General features: G+C 31.3%; 1 pseudogene; it reads left to right on the forward strand.

Moving 5' to 3' along the window:
- The first annotated feature begins 10,023 nt into the window (after positions 1–10,023).
- On the forward strand, positions 10,024–13,377 carry LOC114372453 (annotated as a pseudogene).
- Positions 13,378–19,509: the final 6,132 nt, after the last annotated feature.

The following is a 19,509-nucleotide window of genomic DNA, read 5'->3' on the forward strand; positions in this document are numbered from 1 at the left end:
GATTGCTATTTGCACCCCCTTTTACTAAGTGCACCCCCCTTATATTTTTTTGGTAATTCTTTTTCCGTAATGTTACGAAACTTTACGAATTTCGTAACGATACTTATTTTCCTTCCGCAAGGTTATGAATCCTTACGGATTATGTATTTACTCTTTTTTAGCTTTCGAAGAAGTTACGGAAACTTACGGATTGCGCAAAAACACCTCTTTTCGATTTCCGTCACATTACGGAATTTCACGGATTGCGCAAGCCTGCTTCCTTTTGATTTCTGACACGTCTCGGGACTTCATTCATTGTGCAACCAAGGACGCCAAGTGTCTCGAAGCGACTAATCAAAGGTTGTATATCATCAAATAATAATCCCCGGACGAAATTAGGGTATGACACTACTGAGTATGAGCGTGTAGCTTATGCAAGCATAAACCCTTCACGTTGTGGATGGGTCATTAGGAGTACTCACGGTCTTCCATGTCAATGTGAGTTGTTAGCTCCATACCACTCGAGACAATCCAAATTTTTTGGCGGCGCCTTGGTTTTTCAGATCAAGGGTTATGTGAAACACAGGTGACCATAACTAAGGATATGAAAACCATATCGAAAGGCTTTGAGTAGCTCGATGTTTGTGGTAAAGTACATTTGAAGTCAAAGCTACAAGAAATTGCTTATCTTGATATGAACTCCATGTGTCCTCCTATAGAAAAGGTGAAGACCAAGGGTGCTCCAAAAAAACTGTTGACCAAACAACAAAAGTCAACAAAATGTGATCCGTCTTATTGGGAGTATATTGATGCGCTACACTTTGTGCAAAATAGTAATTCGTTAGTGAAACATAGTGCATCATCATCTGAGGAACCAATACAGAGACGAAATATTCCAATGTTGGATCAATTTCATTCGTGCATCTAGGATTCTATTGAAAACATTATTAATGTCAAAACAGATGGTAATTGTGGTTATCAGGAAATAGTTGCGTTATTGGGTATGGGTGAAGAATCATGGTCATTGGTGCGCAACCATCTGCATATAGAACTGACAAGCTGGTCCGAAGAGTATATCAACCTGGTTGGTGGCATAGAGAGATTTGAGGAATTAAAGTGTTCCCTAATTGTTGACAGATTATCTATGGTACATAAGTTTATTATTATGTCACTTTTTGTTAAAATAACATTTTAAGTATCCACTATTTGTTGTCTGTTACATGTAGGTTACCATGGACAAGTGGATGAATATTATGGATATGGGATATGTCATTCCTTCACGATACAACGTGATCATTGTTTCTCTTTCACGACAACAAAGCATGACATTTTTTCCTCTTAAAAGTCAGCCGCCACTAGATTCTTTTGTGCATCACGTAATATACGTTGGTCATGTGTATGGAAATCATTTTGTAAAGGTAATTGCATAATTATGATGTTAGTATAACTAGTGACACTGTAGTTGGGTATCTTACGTTGAATTTGTTTGTCGTTATGTAACAGTTTTTGTTACGAGACCATTGTCCTTTACCACCAGTGGCGTTGTTGTGGAATACACATTATCATTCTCAGGCAAAGTAGTGGCTCACTCCGTACATAGGTAGAATGCAGCGTTACACAAATTTGTCTAGGCTGAAAACCAAATTTGTTGATTTAGGTGAACCATGAACATAAAATATATTATTATCATTGACGTTTGTGTAAATAATTATTTTGTTGACATTCATAATTTTGTTTTCTGTCATTATTTTTAAAAGTTAGGAAATAATTAAGTGCTTTGAAAATAATAATCATACGGTTTCATTAGCTAATGTGCACGAATTCAAATATTACATTAACTTCAACATAGTTGAAACAAAATAAAAATGCATGAAAAACTACAATTAACTAATACTAATTTTGCATTGAATCATGTTGCAACCGAGGCATATCGTCTTCCATTTTGATTACCTGTTTACTAAAAACAACTAAAATTTATATTAGCCCAAATTGTTTCCAGTAGTTAGACTGTACTGAGACCTTTAGCACATCATCGTCAGTTTTCAGCTCAATAATTTCAAATTTGATAACTTTGTCTAAATACTCATAATGACCTGGTTGTCGAAAAAACAATCGTCTTACCGTTTGTGATTCATGAATACCATAAGGAGGAATCCCTTGAGATGCAACTTGCTTGATCAAATACCATAACGTCAAATTTTTTGTATTTTTTCTTGTGAATGAGTAGCTGACAAAGTTGTGTTGGCGTGGCATATTCCACCTCCCGTTGTAATATAGCAGGGTATCATGAGTAGGGGTCATAGTGGCTTGAAGTAAGTTTAATATTCCGTCTGGTGTTCTACCAATGGTGCATAATAACTCAATCGGGCAAACACACGAGAATTGATCATTACACATTAACATTGTGTTAACATCATCATCGTTTTTCAATCGCATAGATTGAAAGCAAAATTGGTTACTTGCATCTGTGAATGGCCGTTGATAGTAAATTTCATCCAAATATTGATCGTTGGTTAGCTGAAGGGTATTGTGCATTCTGCTTTTTAGCATTTGAAAACCACAATCGTTAAATACTTGAATGGGTATTGGAGTGAAACTTTGGAAATAAACACCAATTTTGTTGTGAATAATTGATCCATTCGGAAAAATAAAAGCTAATCTGGAGTTCACAATCATCTGACTGCTTGTTCCTCCCAAAAATGTCATAGTTTGTTGTAAAATTTGGTTTGTCAAGTTGGTTTGGGAGAGAATGTGTGATTTTTGAGAGTGTTGGTGTGATATATATAAATGGTGTTCACTAAGACTGCTTGTATTTTTTTTAAAATAGACACGCGCAGATTTGTATTTGTGTTGTCAAGTACAACAATGTTGTGTCTTGCTTTAAGTTGCATCAGACATGTATTGCTTGTATTAGAACTAAAACAACAGAGTAGTCATTTCTATGTCAGTATGTACGTGTAGTATTGATTTTTTAAAAAAATACGCATACAATTGACAGTATATTGTCAAGTTTGACAATGATTTATCATACATGCGTAATTTATTTTTGTTGCACGAACTAATTTATTTCTTAACGCAACATTAACGGCTAATTATCGATAAACGAATGACAAAAATTTATATCACGTAATCACTAACGTGTCCATACATAAATAAACCAAATAAATAAATTATCCAAAAAAATTAAAAATATACCAAATAAATAACCAAATGTCACTGTCAATAAATAAATGTACCAAATAAATAAATTATCCAAAAAATTATAAATGACATATATAAGGAAAAAATAAAACAATTTCAATGATCGTCCGTACACCGCCTACGCCTCGATCTGTGACCTATAGTTGGTTGGCCAATGTAGCTTCTTGCGATGCCCAGACATTCTTCAGCAACAATATAGGCTTTTGTTCCTTCGTTCAGGATCCTCAGGTTCAGTAGCCTCTCCAACTTATCAGCAAATGCTACAAAGCCATCCTAGCAAGTGAAAAAAAACAAACATAACAATTATTAGTAATAAAATACAAAAGAAAGCAACAAACACAAATACCAAAAAAAAATATTACCACTGCATGTCGAACATGATTCACATCAACGTTTGCCTCATTAGGTGTCGTTGCCACCATCGGTTGCTGATACACATCTGGTTCAACAAATGTGTTATATTGCTGAACCGGTGGAACTCTACGAGGATCCCATGGTTGTGTCGGACTCATGAATGGGTGCGAGATCGCGTAAAATCAATCCATGTAATTGCCCTATAGGTGGCTAGGCACTGCACATAATTGCCCTACAGGTGCAATGTACTCACCAAACTGCATCCATCTATCATCAATTTCTTCAACAGAGAGCGAAGATGCAGCAGGATGTGGCGAAATAGTCTGGATGTAGCCAAACTATCGTACAACCCTCTCCGATCGGTGAATGACCGTCAAGGGGCCCCATCTGAGATGACCGGAAAATAATGAGATGACCTCAAATTCTCTAAATGAACGATGGTCATTGTACGAAATCCAGCACACCACGTCAGGGGTTAGTCTATCCAGATGCCTGCGATACCTGGAAAAGGCAGTGCCTTGCCAAAGGTCCATCGACATGCATGCGGTCTCCTCTCATCATAATCCTCGGACGGAAAATGCTCGTAGATCCAACACTAAATATATTTTGCAAACATATTCATTAAAATACACGACAACATATAATAACCAATGCCAATGAAAAAATGTTTTATTAACATGTGAACTAACTTGTAACAAAGTGATATATCCTGTAAGCTGCCTCGTCATGCTCTTTGACACCTCATTTAAATTACCATACATATGTATAAGTGCAGCAACGCCACAAGCATAAGTCCCACTCAGCGTCAAGTTATGTAGTGCATCCAAGAATACCACGTGCATGTGCGTGACACTCTTGTTAACAAAAAGTGTGCATCCAAGCAGATGCAACAAATACATTCGCGTTGCTACAATCCAGTGAAATGCCTTGATTTTCGTCTGATACACGTCTCACAACTAGGATAGTCGAACATAAGAGTCATGACATTGAATCATCTCAGCTCTTGCCTTTGCAGTGCTGACCTAAGTAATTCCACCAACATATCGACAGCGACATCGACATGAAGTAGCTCGAAGCTGTGGAATGCCCCTACAACAGGCAGATGTAGCAACGACGCGATGTCATCCAAGGTGATAGTCACCTCTTCGACAGGAAAATGGAAACTGCTAGTTTCCTTATGTCAACGTTCCACAAAAGTCATTAGTCCCTGATCGCTTGTATCTAGGGAACAGGCGATCAAAGGACTTAGTCCACTGGCCGCCACAAGGCCTTCAATCTCTGGAGTATGAAAGCAATGTCTTCCAAGGTTATTTTGATGATGCCAAAGAATCAAGAGTTAAGCAAATTCCAAAGATTCAAGAATCAAGATTCAAGAATAATCAAGATCAAGATTCAAGACTCAAGATTCAAGAATCAAGAGAAGAATCAATCAAGATAAGTACTAAAAATGTTTTTCAAAACATTGAGTAGCACAAGAAGTTTTCACAAAATCATTACCAAAGAGTTTTACTCTCTGGTAATCGATTACCAGAAGGTAGTAATCGATTACCAGTGTTTTAAAACGTTAAGATTTCAAATTTCAAGAGTTATAACTTATGTTTAAACAGTTTTAAAGTATTTTAAACTTGTGTAATCGATTACACAATACTTGTAATCGATTACTAGAGCTTCTAAACGTTTTGATTTTCAAAATTTAAAATGAAGAGTCACATCTATTGATGTGTAATCGATTACACCTTAATGGTAATCGATTACCAGTGACTGATTTCGAAAAATAAATTTCCAAAAGTCACAATTCTTCAAGTGACTTGTTTCTGAAGATTTTTTCAAAAGTCACAACTTTTTTAAAGTGACTAGTTTTAAAGAAATTGCCAAGAGTCACAAACTTTGACTTAAGTCATCAAGAGATTATAAATATGTGACCATGACATGAATTTCATAATAATCATCTCATCAATCAATCTTTCAATATCTTTCTACAGAATCTTTCTGATTTATTTCTCTTCATCTTTCTAAAATTTTTTGTTCAACACTTTCTCTTCCAAGAAAAGTTCTTTGATCAAAAACTTGTGCTATTCATCTTTTTCATTCTCTTCTCCCTTTGCCAAAAGAACGAAGGACTAACCGCTTGAATTCTTTTGTGTCTCTCTTCTCCCTTTGCAAAAAGAATAGAAGGACTAACCGCCTGAATTCTTTGTTGTCTCCCTTCTCTCTTCCAAGAGAATTCAAAGGACTAACCACTTGAGAATTCTTGTATTTGTCTTCTTCTTCCCTACACTCTTTTATTTCCGCTATGTACTTTTAATTATCGCTTTTACTTTTGGTTAAGTTTCTATTTTTTGTTCTTTACTTTCTTAACTTAGTAGTAAAAGCCTATTTAAATCTAGTAACATTAAGAAGGATTGATTTTTAATTAGTCAAGACACGTTCATAATTAATTCAACCCCCCTTCTTAATTATTCCGAGGCCACTTGATCCAACATGGAGCAGGACTCCCGAACTTAGCCATCTTCCTTCCATGGGAAGATAGTTTCAGCTCAGGACGTTCCTGCAAACAATAATATCGATCATGTTAAAAAAAATTATTAATTAGTATACTACGTTCTTTATGCTTTTTTAAAAATTACATACCTCTCCATTCCAGACTCTCAAAGCAATGTGATTTTCAAAATCTCTAAGAATTGATGTGTCATGGGGTCCGCCTGGAAAACCCTCAACATCAATAATAGCTTCTTCAACAGGTGCTTCTGGCTGCCCTTCGTTCAATTCCTCCGCGGTCATAGGAGGGTCCTCGACAACACGCTCTTGCTGTCGCTATCTATGAGCTGATGTAGTAGGCCTTCGCTGTTGGGGGCATCATCGTCACTCCCGTCTATCCTCCCCAAGGCTTTTCCTATTGCTCGGCCTAAAGCCCAACCAAGATCTCTAGTTCTAACCATTATCTGCATCGTATTATTTTTAACTAACTAACATTTTAACATATCATATCTTAAATTTTCTTTTCAATCATAAATTAAAATTGTAATTTTTTTATACTTGCCTTTAAATCATTTTTTCACTAACTCTAACATCTTAAAATATTTTAATTTTTGTTTTCAATCATTCTCTAAAAATAACTAACAATTTCTACATTTTTAAAAATATGTATTCAATTTTTATTTTGACAAACTAACATTTTTAAATATTTTAATTTTTGTTTTCAATAATTCTCTAAAAAAAAACTAACAATATCTAAATTTTTTAAAAATAGGTTTTCAATCTTTATTTTGACTAACTAACATTTTTAAATATTTTAATTATTGTTTTCAATCATTCTCTAAAAAAAACTAACAATATCTAAATTTTTTAAAATAGATTTTCAATCTTTATTTTCACTAACTAACATTTTTAAATATTTTAATTATTGTTTTCAATCATTCTCTAAAAAAAAACTAACAATATAAAATTTTTTTTAAAATAGGTTTTCAATCTTTATTTTCACTAACTAACATTTTTAAATATTTTAATTATTATTTTCAATCATTCTCTAAAAATAACTAACAAATTCTAAATTTTTAAAAATATGTATTCAATCTTTATTTTGACTAACTAACATTTTAAAATATTTTTAATTTTTTTCAATCATTCTCTAAAAAAAACTAACAATATCTATTTTTTTAAATAGGTTTTCAATATTTATTTTCACTAACTAACATTTTTAAATATTTCATTTTCAATCATAATCTAAAAATTACTAACAATTTCCAAATTTTTTAAAATATTTTTTCATCTTTGTTAAAAACTAACTAACATTTTTAAATATGTTCAATTTAGTTTTCAATCATTTTCTAAAAATAACTACCAATTTTACAATTTTTAAAAATATGCTTTCAATCTTTTTTTTTAAACTAACTAAAATTTCAAATTTTTTGAATTTTCTTTTCATTCATTTTTTAAAAATAAATACCAATTTCAAATAATTTTTAAATTGTCTTCCACTCTTTTTTTACTAAAAAACATTTTAAAATATCTTATATTTTGTTTTCAATCACTTATTACAAAGAAATAATATTTTCAAATTTTAAAAAAAAATCTTTCAAAAGTTTTTTGAACCTAAAATTTCCAACTTTTTTATATATTTTTTTCAATCATTTTTTTAAATTAATTTTTTTATAATTTACTTTCGATCATTTTTTTATTAACTAACATCTTAAAATATTTTCAATTTAGTTTTCACTCTTTTCCGAAAAACTCATTGTCTAAAAATAAGTAACAATTTTAAACTTTTCAAAAATATGTTTTCATTATTTTATTTCACAAAGTAAAATTTTCTAATATTTTAATTTATTTTCAATCAATTATTTTAAATAACTAATTTTTTAAAATAATTAAATTTCTCTTCCAATGATTTTTTTTAACTAACTAAAATTTTCAAATATTTTAAATAAATTTTATACTTAACTAACAATTTAAACAATAACTAAAATTCCCTTTCAATCATTAAAATTTTGTTTCAAATAATTTTTAATACTTAATTAAATTTTATAAATTCAAGTTTAAATCAATTTTAAAATTATTTTTAACTAACTAACCAACTGTATATAGTTTTTCTAAATTTTTCACCTACATGGCGTTTCATCCTATCTATTTCAAACTAAATAACTATGTTCACTACTACAAATGCTACAGGCAAATAATAAATTAACAATTCAAAAAAATTACTAAACCATAACAAACAACAAATAAATCACACAAAAAATTTACATTTCAACAAAATCAAATTTTCGTATAAACGCTTTCCAAATTTATTTTTTTAAAAAAAAAAGGGTACGGATTGTCATTCCGTATGGGTCATATGGATTGACAATCCATATGGACCATAAATTCGTATGGGTTTTTTAGAAAAAATAACCATGGCGGGGGAGAAAGAAAACGCAGAAGCAGGGGCATGGAAATGAAAACGAAGGAGGGGCATGGGAGAACCAACAACCACAAAGGCGCACAACCAATGCAAACCAAAACACAATACAATACACAATAGCTAAGGAGAAGGATTCACTAACCTCGAAAGCGATCAAGAAGACCAAAGGAACAACCGAAGAAGACGAAAGCACCACAATAGCAACCACGGACCACCACGAAAACAAGAAGAAGAATAAAAGGCACCAGAGAAAAGAGGAAGAAGAAGCAGTTCGTAAAAAGAAGAAGAAATGACACGGGAGAGGAGAATGAATAGTGACTCATACGGACGAGTCTCTACTGACTTTTATAAGAAAGGGTGAAGGGCATTTTAGCTCTTTCACCCATGTTGATGGGTGCCCCAAGCAACACCCTGCCAAACCATGCTAAGGGCCCGACTGCTTTATTTTACATTTGATAAAAACCGATGGGTTGATTTATGATCACATTTTAGTCTCATTCCCTATAGTGTGTGATTTTCTTATTGCCCCCACACTCCCTTACCAAATTTTATATGAAAAGAATGCAATTTGTATAACTAGATAAATATATTCTAATTCTTATGTTGAACGACCTAGTGGATGCATAAGAGGGAATTGGTTACTCAGCTCATTAGCTCAATAATGAGAAAGTGAGATAAGGAGTGGAGGGATTAAACATGATAAAAATGATGTTAAAATTTTATTAATAAAAATATTGAATAAGAAAAATCGGAAAAGTGTCAAAGTGAACTTTAGTACATGAGTTAATCTGAGTTAACCTGACTTGAGTTAAATAGATTGAAAACAAAAATTTATTTACCTTTTTTGGATTTATTTGACTCTTTTCACATAACTCCTGATTAAAGTGAGTCAACAAAAATGAGATGAGTTGAGTTAACTCACTTTTTATTTTTATTTTAGTTTTAAATTTCTTGTAATAATTTTTTTATTTTGTACTTTAAACTTTGAATTTGTTGAAATGAATTAATATATTATTGGACTTGTATTTATGTTCATTACCTTTTTATATTTATTTAGTATTTTGTATTTTTATAAATTTAAGTTAGCTTTTTGAGTTGAGCCAATCCACTTAACTCACTATGCCATAGTGAATTGAGTCAAATTATTTTTTTTCCCTCAAAAGCGTTAGCTGGATTAAATTGATCCCTATTTTATTCAATGTGGTGAGTGAATCTGGATGAACTGAATCTACTCAGTTGACACCTCTAAATTCAGAAAGTAGTGTCTATTTAATATTTATAAGAACCAAATAAATATATAAAATTTCAATACAATTTATTATCAACACGAGAGGGTCCATTCTTAGTGAACATGATATTGTCCACACAGTACAAATATTTGGGCGATCTTTTTGGGGTCCTTGATTTTTAGTTCAGAACCAAAGGAAGCCACAAATTGTAAAGTAACGCTTATCCGACATCATGGAGATTTTTGTGTAAACTTAGACAATTAATGTGGAAGAGGATGTTTGCTTGGGAGACATAAACTAGGGCAAAAGAACGAAAAGAGAAAAGGAATTATTTAATAATGCACTGGGTTGCTTTCTTACATGGAGGTAGTTGGGGAACACCATGACACGCTAAAAGCTGAATGTATGCGTTGTGATCTGTTTGATTTGCGCAGGCAATGTGACTGGACTTCCTTATTATGTCTTCCTTTTAGATTTTACTGGTGTGGCACATTCTTTGTTCGTTTTTTTTTTTTTTTTTTGGTTATACTATTAGTGGTAGATTCTCAATTTAACTACTAAATTATATAGAAACTTATGTTAAAGAGCACAAAAGCAATTCATTTTAACTTATGTTAAAGAGCACAAAAACAAATTACAGTAATATTTCCCAACATTTATACTAATTACATATGTATTTCCTTTTTTTTTTTTCAGACATTACTTTTGGCACCCCTCGGTCTAACTGTGTTAGTTTCCTAAATTATTTTTAGAAACCCAAAACAACCCCTGCCGCTCACACCTCTCTCTTGGTTCTCTTCATTTCTTCTTGGCAACTGTGTTAGGGTTTGCTGAAGGCTTTTATGCCAGAATTTTATTCACCAAATTCTCATATTTTTTGGTAAATGTTTTGCAAGGATGCTTTATTCTATCCATTTTCACTTTGGTTGTTATTCAACTTTCTTAAAAAACGAAGGGAGTCAAATTTTCAAAAGAATTATCTCCAATAGACACCAGATATTCTTTTCTACAAACAAGACAGTTTCATGTCAATTTTATGGATATGGATGCATCAAGGCTATGGTATGACTTGAGAATCATAAAATTTGTTGATTTCCTGTTAATAGATTTTGTTCCATCTGTATTAATGTGCTTACTTGCAGGATAATGACGGTGCACACACAACACCTATCTACATTCGCAGGCAACACTTTGGATTAGACGAGCAGAGCTTTTTTTATTGACTTTGTTCCATCTTTTCCCAGAAACTAAAATAATGATTCTGTGTAATATTATACCAATACTGTTTCAAAGTGGAACTAGCAGAGTCTTACACTATTAAAGTTAGCCCACCTTAAATTAATTTTCTTTAAGTAAGCAATCTGTTTTGGATTTTGAAGCCAAATATTTTAGTTTTGGGTTTTCTTGTTGAATTCCCAAAGAGGAAAGCTTACAATGTTGACAGATTGTCTTGTATTCTCTTTTTACTTTTGACAATGCAATTAGCTTTCTTATTTACTACTAGGACTATAATATGTAGAGCACAAGCTTATATTCACAATGTTGACTGATTGTCTTGTATTCTCATTTCTTCTATTTCTTATTTATTTTTATAGATATGTAGAGCACTAGCTTATATTCACAATTGTATTGGAGTGTCTCACAGGGACATAAAAGATGATGTCATGCTTGCTTTCTTCTTGAAAATAAACAAACATCAACATAGAAAGAGGAAAATAAAAAGGAAACGTGAATTATACTATTGTCATGAATAAACTATCCTAAAAGCTTAAGTTGTTTAGTGAAAACAGGTGAATGATTTTACATGTATTGAAATGTCCAAGTTTTTCTCTTTATTATTAAAAAATATTTGTGCTTTTTAGGCTTCTCTTTATTCCTCATTGTGGGTTTGCACAATTATATAGTGACTATGGAAGTCTTCAATTATATAGTGACTATTTTTTGAATGTATTTGTGCAGGCATGAATTCAGACTTAAGCATGATGAGTGGATGAACACAACAAAACTTGATCTTTATCTTGGTGTTTCAGCATAATTGCATGAAAAATTTGAGGTATCTGATGCAGAGATTGAAGACTCTAAACCTTATCTTTGCTAATGTAGTTTTGCAGTATAACTAAATTCTTAACGGATATAGTTTCAATAATTTTTGCTTACAAAAAATAAGTTTTCTATATTTTATTAAAAGAATAAAGCACCAATGTTGTTAGTCAAGTATTATCTTCTTTCTTAAGTAGCTCCCAAAGTAATAAAACTATATAAGTAAGATTTATTCTTTTAATTCTTTCATATGTGCTTGATTCTTACTTATTCTGAACATTTGCTCTATTTGAGTCTTTCTGCCACTTTGGACATTACAATGCACATATTGTTTCATATTTTTTTTAACAAGAGGAGTATACTTAAATAAACTTATTGCTACCAATAAGTGAAATAGTGAATAATAATCCTCTACATGTCAGCATCCTATCTTTTAAAGAATTACAATAAAATAGTATAAATAAATAAGTTACAACCAGTTTTCTGGTGGAATTCCAAGTGGAGTGTCATGATGGACTAATTTGGTAATGTTTGATGCAAGTAAGAACAATTTTAATGAAAGTATTCCACTAACAGCTCTTCCTAAGTTAACAACCTTATTACTTGATCAGAACCAACTCACTGGGGCACTTCCATTAGATATAATGTCATGGAAATCCCTAATAGCTCTGAATTTGAACCAAAACCAACTCTATGGACAAATTCCTCATGCAATTGGTCAATTACCTACCCTTAGTCAACTTGATCTATCAGAAAATGAATTATCTGGCCAAGTTCCTTCTCTACACCCTAGACTCACCAATCTCAATTTGTCTTTTAATCATTTGATTGGGAGGATTCCAAGTGAATTTGAAATTTTGGTGTTTGCTAGTAGCTTTTTGGGCAATTCTAGTCTTTGTGCTGATACCCCAACACTGAACCTTACCTTATGTAAATCTGGCCTTCAAAGAAAAAACAAAGGCTCATCTTGGTCTGTTGGTTTGGTTACAAGTTTGGTGATAGTAGCCTTGTTACTGACCCTTTTGCTATCACTCTTGTTTATTAGATTTAACAGAAAAAGAAAGCAAGGATTGGTTAACTCATGGAAGCTCATTTCTTTTGAGAGGCTTAATTTCATAGAATCAAGCATTGTGTCATCAATTAATGACAGAACAAAACATCATTGGTAGTGGTGGATATGGTATAGTATACCACATTGATGTTAGTTCAGACTATGTTGTTGTAAAAAATATTTGGAATAATAGAAAGTTAGAAAAGAAGCTTGAGAACTCTTTCCATGCAGAAGTTAGAATACTAAGCAATATTCCTCATACCAACATTGTGAGATTGATGTGTTGTATCTCTAATGAGGATTCTATGCTCTTTGTGTATGAGTATCTGGAAAATCACAACCTAGATAAGTGACTGCACCAGAAGCTTAAGTCAGGTTCAGTAAGTAAAGTGGTCCTTGATTAGCCAAAGAGGTTGAAAATAGCCATTGGAATTGCTCAAGGTTTGAGCTATATGCACCATGATTGTTCACCATTTGTGGTTCATAGAGATATAAAAACAAGCAACATCCTTCTAGATACTCAATTCAATGCAAAAGTTGTTGATTTTGGACTTGCTAAGATGTTAATCAAGCCAAGGGAATCTTTTTGTTTCCCGACTAACAAATATATTGCTCTTGCTTAGCTATATTTTGTGTGTGCCTTATGAGTAAACTATTTTTTTAGTCCCTAAAATTATAAGATTGAAATATTTAGTTCTGACTTGGCAAAATTTGAGGAATCTTACACTTGTTTTAAAAATTCTCAACATAAAGGCTCACACTAATTGCCAAGTTTTTATCATTACCATTTTGATGTACATATGATATTTTATGGAATTAATTATTAGCACAACAATCACACTTCAATTTCAAGGAAGGTATAATTTCCAGCATGGAATGTCAGGGAGGTATGGAGCTATATGTGTGGAGAGAGCAAGGAAGCCAAGAACAACACATTGTTTCTTTAAATTGGATTGTGGCCACCTCAAGAAAGAACGAGGTGTTAGAGTGACGTTAAAAGCTGAAACTTATAAATCTAAGGAAAACAATTTTTCTCCTTTTTTTTAGACATAGCAAGAAACAAACAAACTATTTATAGTGTGGTACTATATCATGAAGCTCTGGCCTAAATAGTTGGGTTCTTAATTTATGCATCCACAAATGGTTCAAGACTAGGATAATTTATTTTTATCTTTTAGCATTTTTTTTTTGCAACCAAGCAACTTTCATTTGACCGAGATTGGATTGACCATAATGATGACTTTAAACCCATCATCTCTCATTGCTCTATATGTTGTACCCTAACTAAGTGATAGGTTAGAGAGACCCACCTAGGAGAATCAAACCCAGATATCCTTTATGTGAAGAAAAATATTAACACACATTAATTAATTAAGTAGGAAGTAATTAATTAAGTGAAAATAGAAATGATGAATTCTAATATTTTCAGAGGTAAATTTGAAAAAAATAATGTTATTAAAAAATTTAATATTATTAATTAAATAAATTAATTTTTTTAAAGAGGGTAAATTAGTTTTAAAAAATTATATTTAAAAATTAGAATAATAATATATAGATTAAATGATCATTCTGGACTTTTTTTGTATTTTTTAGTTCTGACTGATTATTTATCTTTTAAAATGTTGATTTTAATTTGGAATGTGTTTCTCATATCTCTCCCGTTCTCTTCCTCCTCGACAAATAATATGTAGCTCCCACCAGTTTATGTTATCAGGTTCTTATGTCACTTATGATATTATAATTTATATTTTGATATTTTACTTTTAGTGATTAATATTATTTGAGCTATTAATTTATAGGGCTTGTTTGTGGATTGTGGTGGTGTTGGAAGTATTGTACGCTATGGTAAGTTTGTATTTTTGCATTTTAGCTATATTATACATGATTTTAATAGTTAGTTTTGGGTGTTGGTAGTTTTCTGATTGTAATTTTTGTGGATTCTTTTTGTTGATAAATCCCTTAAACATAATTTTAATAGCCTTGTCTTTCAATAATTGTGTGGTGTAAATGCACATTAAAAAATGACATCTAAAACGGATTGATTAGAACTTTTTTCATTAAATTATTTTTTTTTAAAAAAATACATTCTAAGACGGTTCTTAGAAAAATTATCTTAGAGAGTATACTTTCTAAGACGGTTTTTGGGAAAACCGTATTAGAATCCTCATTTTTTTTTAAAAAAGACATTCTAAGACAGTTATTTGAAAAATCGTTTTAAAAAGACTTTCTAAGATGGTTTTTGTATCCTCATTAATTTTTATTTTTTTAAAAAAATATTTTAAGATGATTCTTTTAAAAACCCTTATAAGACGGTTCTTAACTAACAACTGTCTTAGAATGATACATTTTCTAATACTATTTTTTATTGAACCGTCGTCAAAAGTCAAGACTTTCGACGATGTAGGCTTTAAAGATAGTTCAAAACCGTCTTTGAATGACATTTAGAACCATCTTTTTATATCTTGTTTCCGGTAGTGATGGAAGTGATAAAATACAAATTTGTCAAAATTTTTAGAAGTTCAAAAACAAGGAAAAATGTTGAAGATGATTTTAATTGATCCACTAATGAAGTATGATAAGGTTTTTGTTCAAAGAAGTTTTTGAGAACTAAACAAATTAGATGCCCAAGGTTAGAAATAACCTCTTGCAATTGGTTGTCATTTAGTCTGATTTCTCGTCTCTCGACAAACTTTTAACTTGAAATCTTAGATGTTCTTTAACATTTTAATGATGGAAAATTATAAAACATATGCATACATACAAAATATAGCATGTGAATATAACGATAAAATTAAGAAGGTTATTGAAGACAAACATAAATTCGTGTTCATCTCAATAAGCATAACCTAACGATAGAAACCCATAATTGCTTTGAGAGAAATTTAGCACACTTTCTAGGGGATTGTTTAAAAGGATGTTAAAGTGAGAGAAATAATCATAGAGAATTTACGTAATGGTATATCAAATTTATAATTCCCTATATTTACTAAATGATTAATCCAACTCATCACTTGGTCAATCTTATCTTAATCCCATCCAAAATATTCGTAATATACATATGATAATTATTTTATCTCAAATTGTCAATTGGTGTTACTAAAAGATAATATAAGAATTATTGATTAATATTAATCTATAATAAATATTTTAATTAACACTCTCCCACTTGGATAATATTAACCAATAATTAAAATAGGAATCTTCATGGTTAAAACAACAATTTTAATCATATGTCAACAATAATGTAAGAAATCTAAAATCTCTAACATTACCAAATAATATCTGATAGAGATACATATCATGTTAGTTAGACATATTTCTCACAAGAAAAGAGTACACGGAATATCATAACTTAATAGTCAAAATATGCTATATAGCAATGGTCCAAGCATATGAAAATGCTAAGACATGTTACTAAGACAATATTACTTTATACATATCTCATGAGAGTTTTCATAATCCCAATGGCCCAATTCATAAATAAAAAAACTTAACCAATCACGTGTGAGCAATAAAATTCTCAAACCTCAATAGTTAAGTCTTTGGTCAATAGATATACAAATGTTTGTGTGTGTGTGTGTGTGTGTGTGTGTGTGTGAACGGATTGGGGAGAACCCCAAATAACAACTAGAAACCGTGAGGGAAAGTGGTTGAAGAAGCATAAACTAGAACAACATTCTTTCAACATCATGATCACTTTAAGTATGAAATGTTTTAAAGGTTAGAATGCAATCCACATGCATCTAATTGCTTGCTATAGCCTAATAAGAGTGATCATGTATAGACTAAATCAACAAATACTCTTACTATATTTGGCATTCATTTAATTTGAGTTCTACAAAATAAGTTACTATGCATACCCGAAGGGAATTAGGAATTTCATTAATTTCCTACTTAGATCACATATACACCTAGCTTAAATAAAATGATACTCTAGATTAATGTGACCATAAAGTGTCAATAATGAGCAAACACTTAGATCATTGGTCTAAACCTAAAATTTATAAGTACCTCAATGCTGCAAAATTGCACTCAATAGGAGTACTATCATCACAAGCACCTTGACAATGTAGAGAATTATACTCATAGGAGTATTGCATTTACAATATACTTATAAATTTTTACCAAACCAAATGTGTAGTTTCAGCTAAAAGAAATGCACAATATAATTGCATGTCAAAGGCTAATAGTGCAATTTTCAACAAAATGACATTCACGTCCGCTAAAGATACCTACTATGATACAATGAATTTTATGTATCTCAACACAATAGGATAAAAATAAATAATAAAGTCTTTTAGAGTATGTCATATGATCGTTAAATGTGCACAATAATAAATGACAATACTAATTTCATAAGTCTCGAGGCATGACACAAGGTTATATGCTCTTACTAATCCTTTGTATACCAAAATAAGATTAGGATTCTCATTAGAGCCCACTGGTATTGAAATACTTTAATGACATGGAGATTATAGCTTTGTAAACCATGTGCATAGATACAAATTATAGCATGAGTATGGCAATAAAATTAAGAAGGTTATTGAAGACAAATATGAACTCACAATCATCTCCATGAGCCTGACTTGGCGATAGAAACCCATAATTGCTCTTAAGAGAATTTCTATCCACTTTCTAGGTATTGTTTAAGAGAATGCGAGTGTAAGAGAGACAATAATAACAAGTAAATGTGCTTAATTAATGAGATAACAAATTTTTAATCCCCTAGCAATAGTTATGGACCTCTCAATGAACTATTTACTAAATGATTGACTAAATCCATCCGAGGATCAATCTTATCTTAATCCTATTCAAAATATATGTAATATATATATGATAATTATTTTATCTCAAATTGTCGATTGATGATACTAAAAGATAATATAATAAATATTTATACTAATCCATGACAAATATTTTAACATTCAACACTTAACAAATTTGAATTTTGCTTTCTTCTCTTGTATGTCAAATTTGAATCAATATTATAAGTCAGACACTGGCTAGCATAAGCTGGAAAGGGAAGATGGTGAAGCACTCACACTTAGGGAGACAACATACAAGCTTCAATAAATGAGAGGAAAAAAACAAGAGTTCTTGTAATATCTGTGAAATTATTTTTGTAGAGATTATTTTTAGGAGTAGAAAAGTCACTCCGTTGTTTAGTAATTTTGAGGCATTTAATTAATCTAATGTATCAGATTTTGAGTTTCACACACAACAATAATTCCTTTTACTTTGGATCACTTGTTATTGTTGCACGCGTAGCTTTCTCACAGTGTGAAGGTGATGAAACTGGGGTTTAGTAGTCAATCTTGTTCTTAATTGATTGTGTCAAACACTCAATGTCATTTCAATCCCCCATTCTCTCCCCCTAGATTTGGGCTTGCCTAAAACAACACCAACTCAAACCTAACACCTGTTCACGAAAAAGATATTCCAAATTAGGGAAAGGGGCAATTGAAAAGAGAAGGGTCTAACGGTAAAATGATCAATGACGAGTAGAAAGAATGCTGACCGGGGGGGGGGGGGGGCTTGTTTTTCTAAAGAACATAAGGCAGAAAGTGATAAGGAAGGAGTGTGTATTTACAAGGTTATTATAGAAATTGCCCAAAGTTTAACATTTTGTAAGTTGTTACCATTGGGTGTTATGTAGAATCCACAAATGCATATAGGTTTTCTAAAGTTTTTTCAAGGCAACTGCTTGGGCCACCCAACATTTTTGCGGGACACCTAACAGTTTTTCAAAATACTGAAAATGCCCTTATAGGTATTTTCAGTTATAAATAACATGTTATGTTTTTCATTTCTGTAGTGCCTATTTTTTTTTTTAAACCGCATTCCCCTAGTGTAACTTGCATCTGTTAGCCTCCTTTTCCGAGCGTTTGTTGTCTCTGATGGTGTACGTGCATTGTTTACGAATAAACAGTGAAGTTCGGTGGTTTTTCATTGCCAGAGAAGAAGAGACGTGTAATTTTTTTTCCAAAACATACAGATTGTCAATCCATATGAACCATACAAATTGCCAATCCGTATGACCATACAGATTGGTTCATACGGATTGTCAATCCGTATGAGTCATACAAATTGCTGATTCGTATGGTATTTTTTAATTCTAAATATATTTTTCTGATTTATTTTTTTTAATTTGTTTTGTATTGAATTTTTTTTTTGTAATAGTTTCAACAATTTTATAAATATTGATTTGGTGATATTATTTAATAGTGGTATCACTATTAGAAAATATGTTTTTTACATCAGTTATTTAAGACATTCTACATCGATTTTTAACCGATGTTGAAAGTACCGATGTTAAAAGTATTATCGTTAACATCGGTTTCTAAAACCGATGTTAACGTAAAATTGACAACATCGGTTAATAATAATTACACACAAAAAATGTATGAATGTTGACAGTTCACATCGGTTTTTATACAAAACTGATGTTAACTTATAGATTAACATCGGTTTTCTAAAAAAATTGATGTTAACTTATACGTTAACATTGGTTCTATATAAAAACTGATGTTAACTTACAAACGTTAACATCGGTTTCAGTCAAAAACCGATGTTAACTTATACGTTAATATCAGTTTTTAACAAAAACTAATGTTAACGTATAAGTTAACATTGGTTTTTTTTTATAGAAACTGATGTTAAAATTTTGGATATTAACATCGATTATTAAAAAAAACTGATGTTAATATACGCAAAAAACATCGATTTTTTGAAAAATCGATGCTAACTTATACGTT

The sequence above is a fragment of the Glycine soja genome, chromosome 1 (assembly GCF_004193775.1).
Source record: "Glycine soja cultivar W05 chromosome 1, ASM419377v2, whole genome shotgun sequence".
NCBI classification, from domain to species: domain Eukaryota; kingdom Viridiplantae; phylum Streptophyta; class Magnoliopsida; order Fabales; family Fabaceae; genus Glycine; species Glycine soja.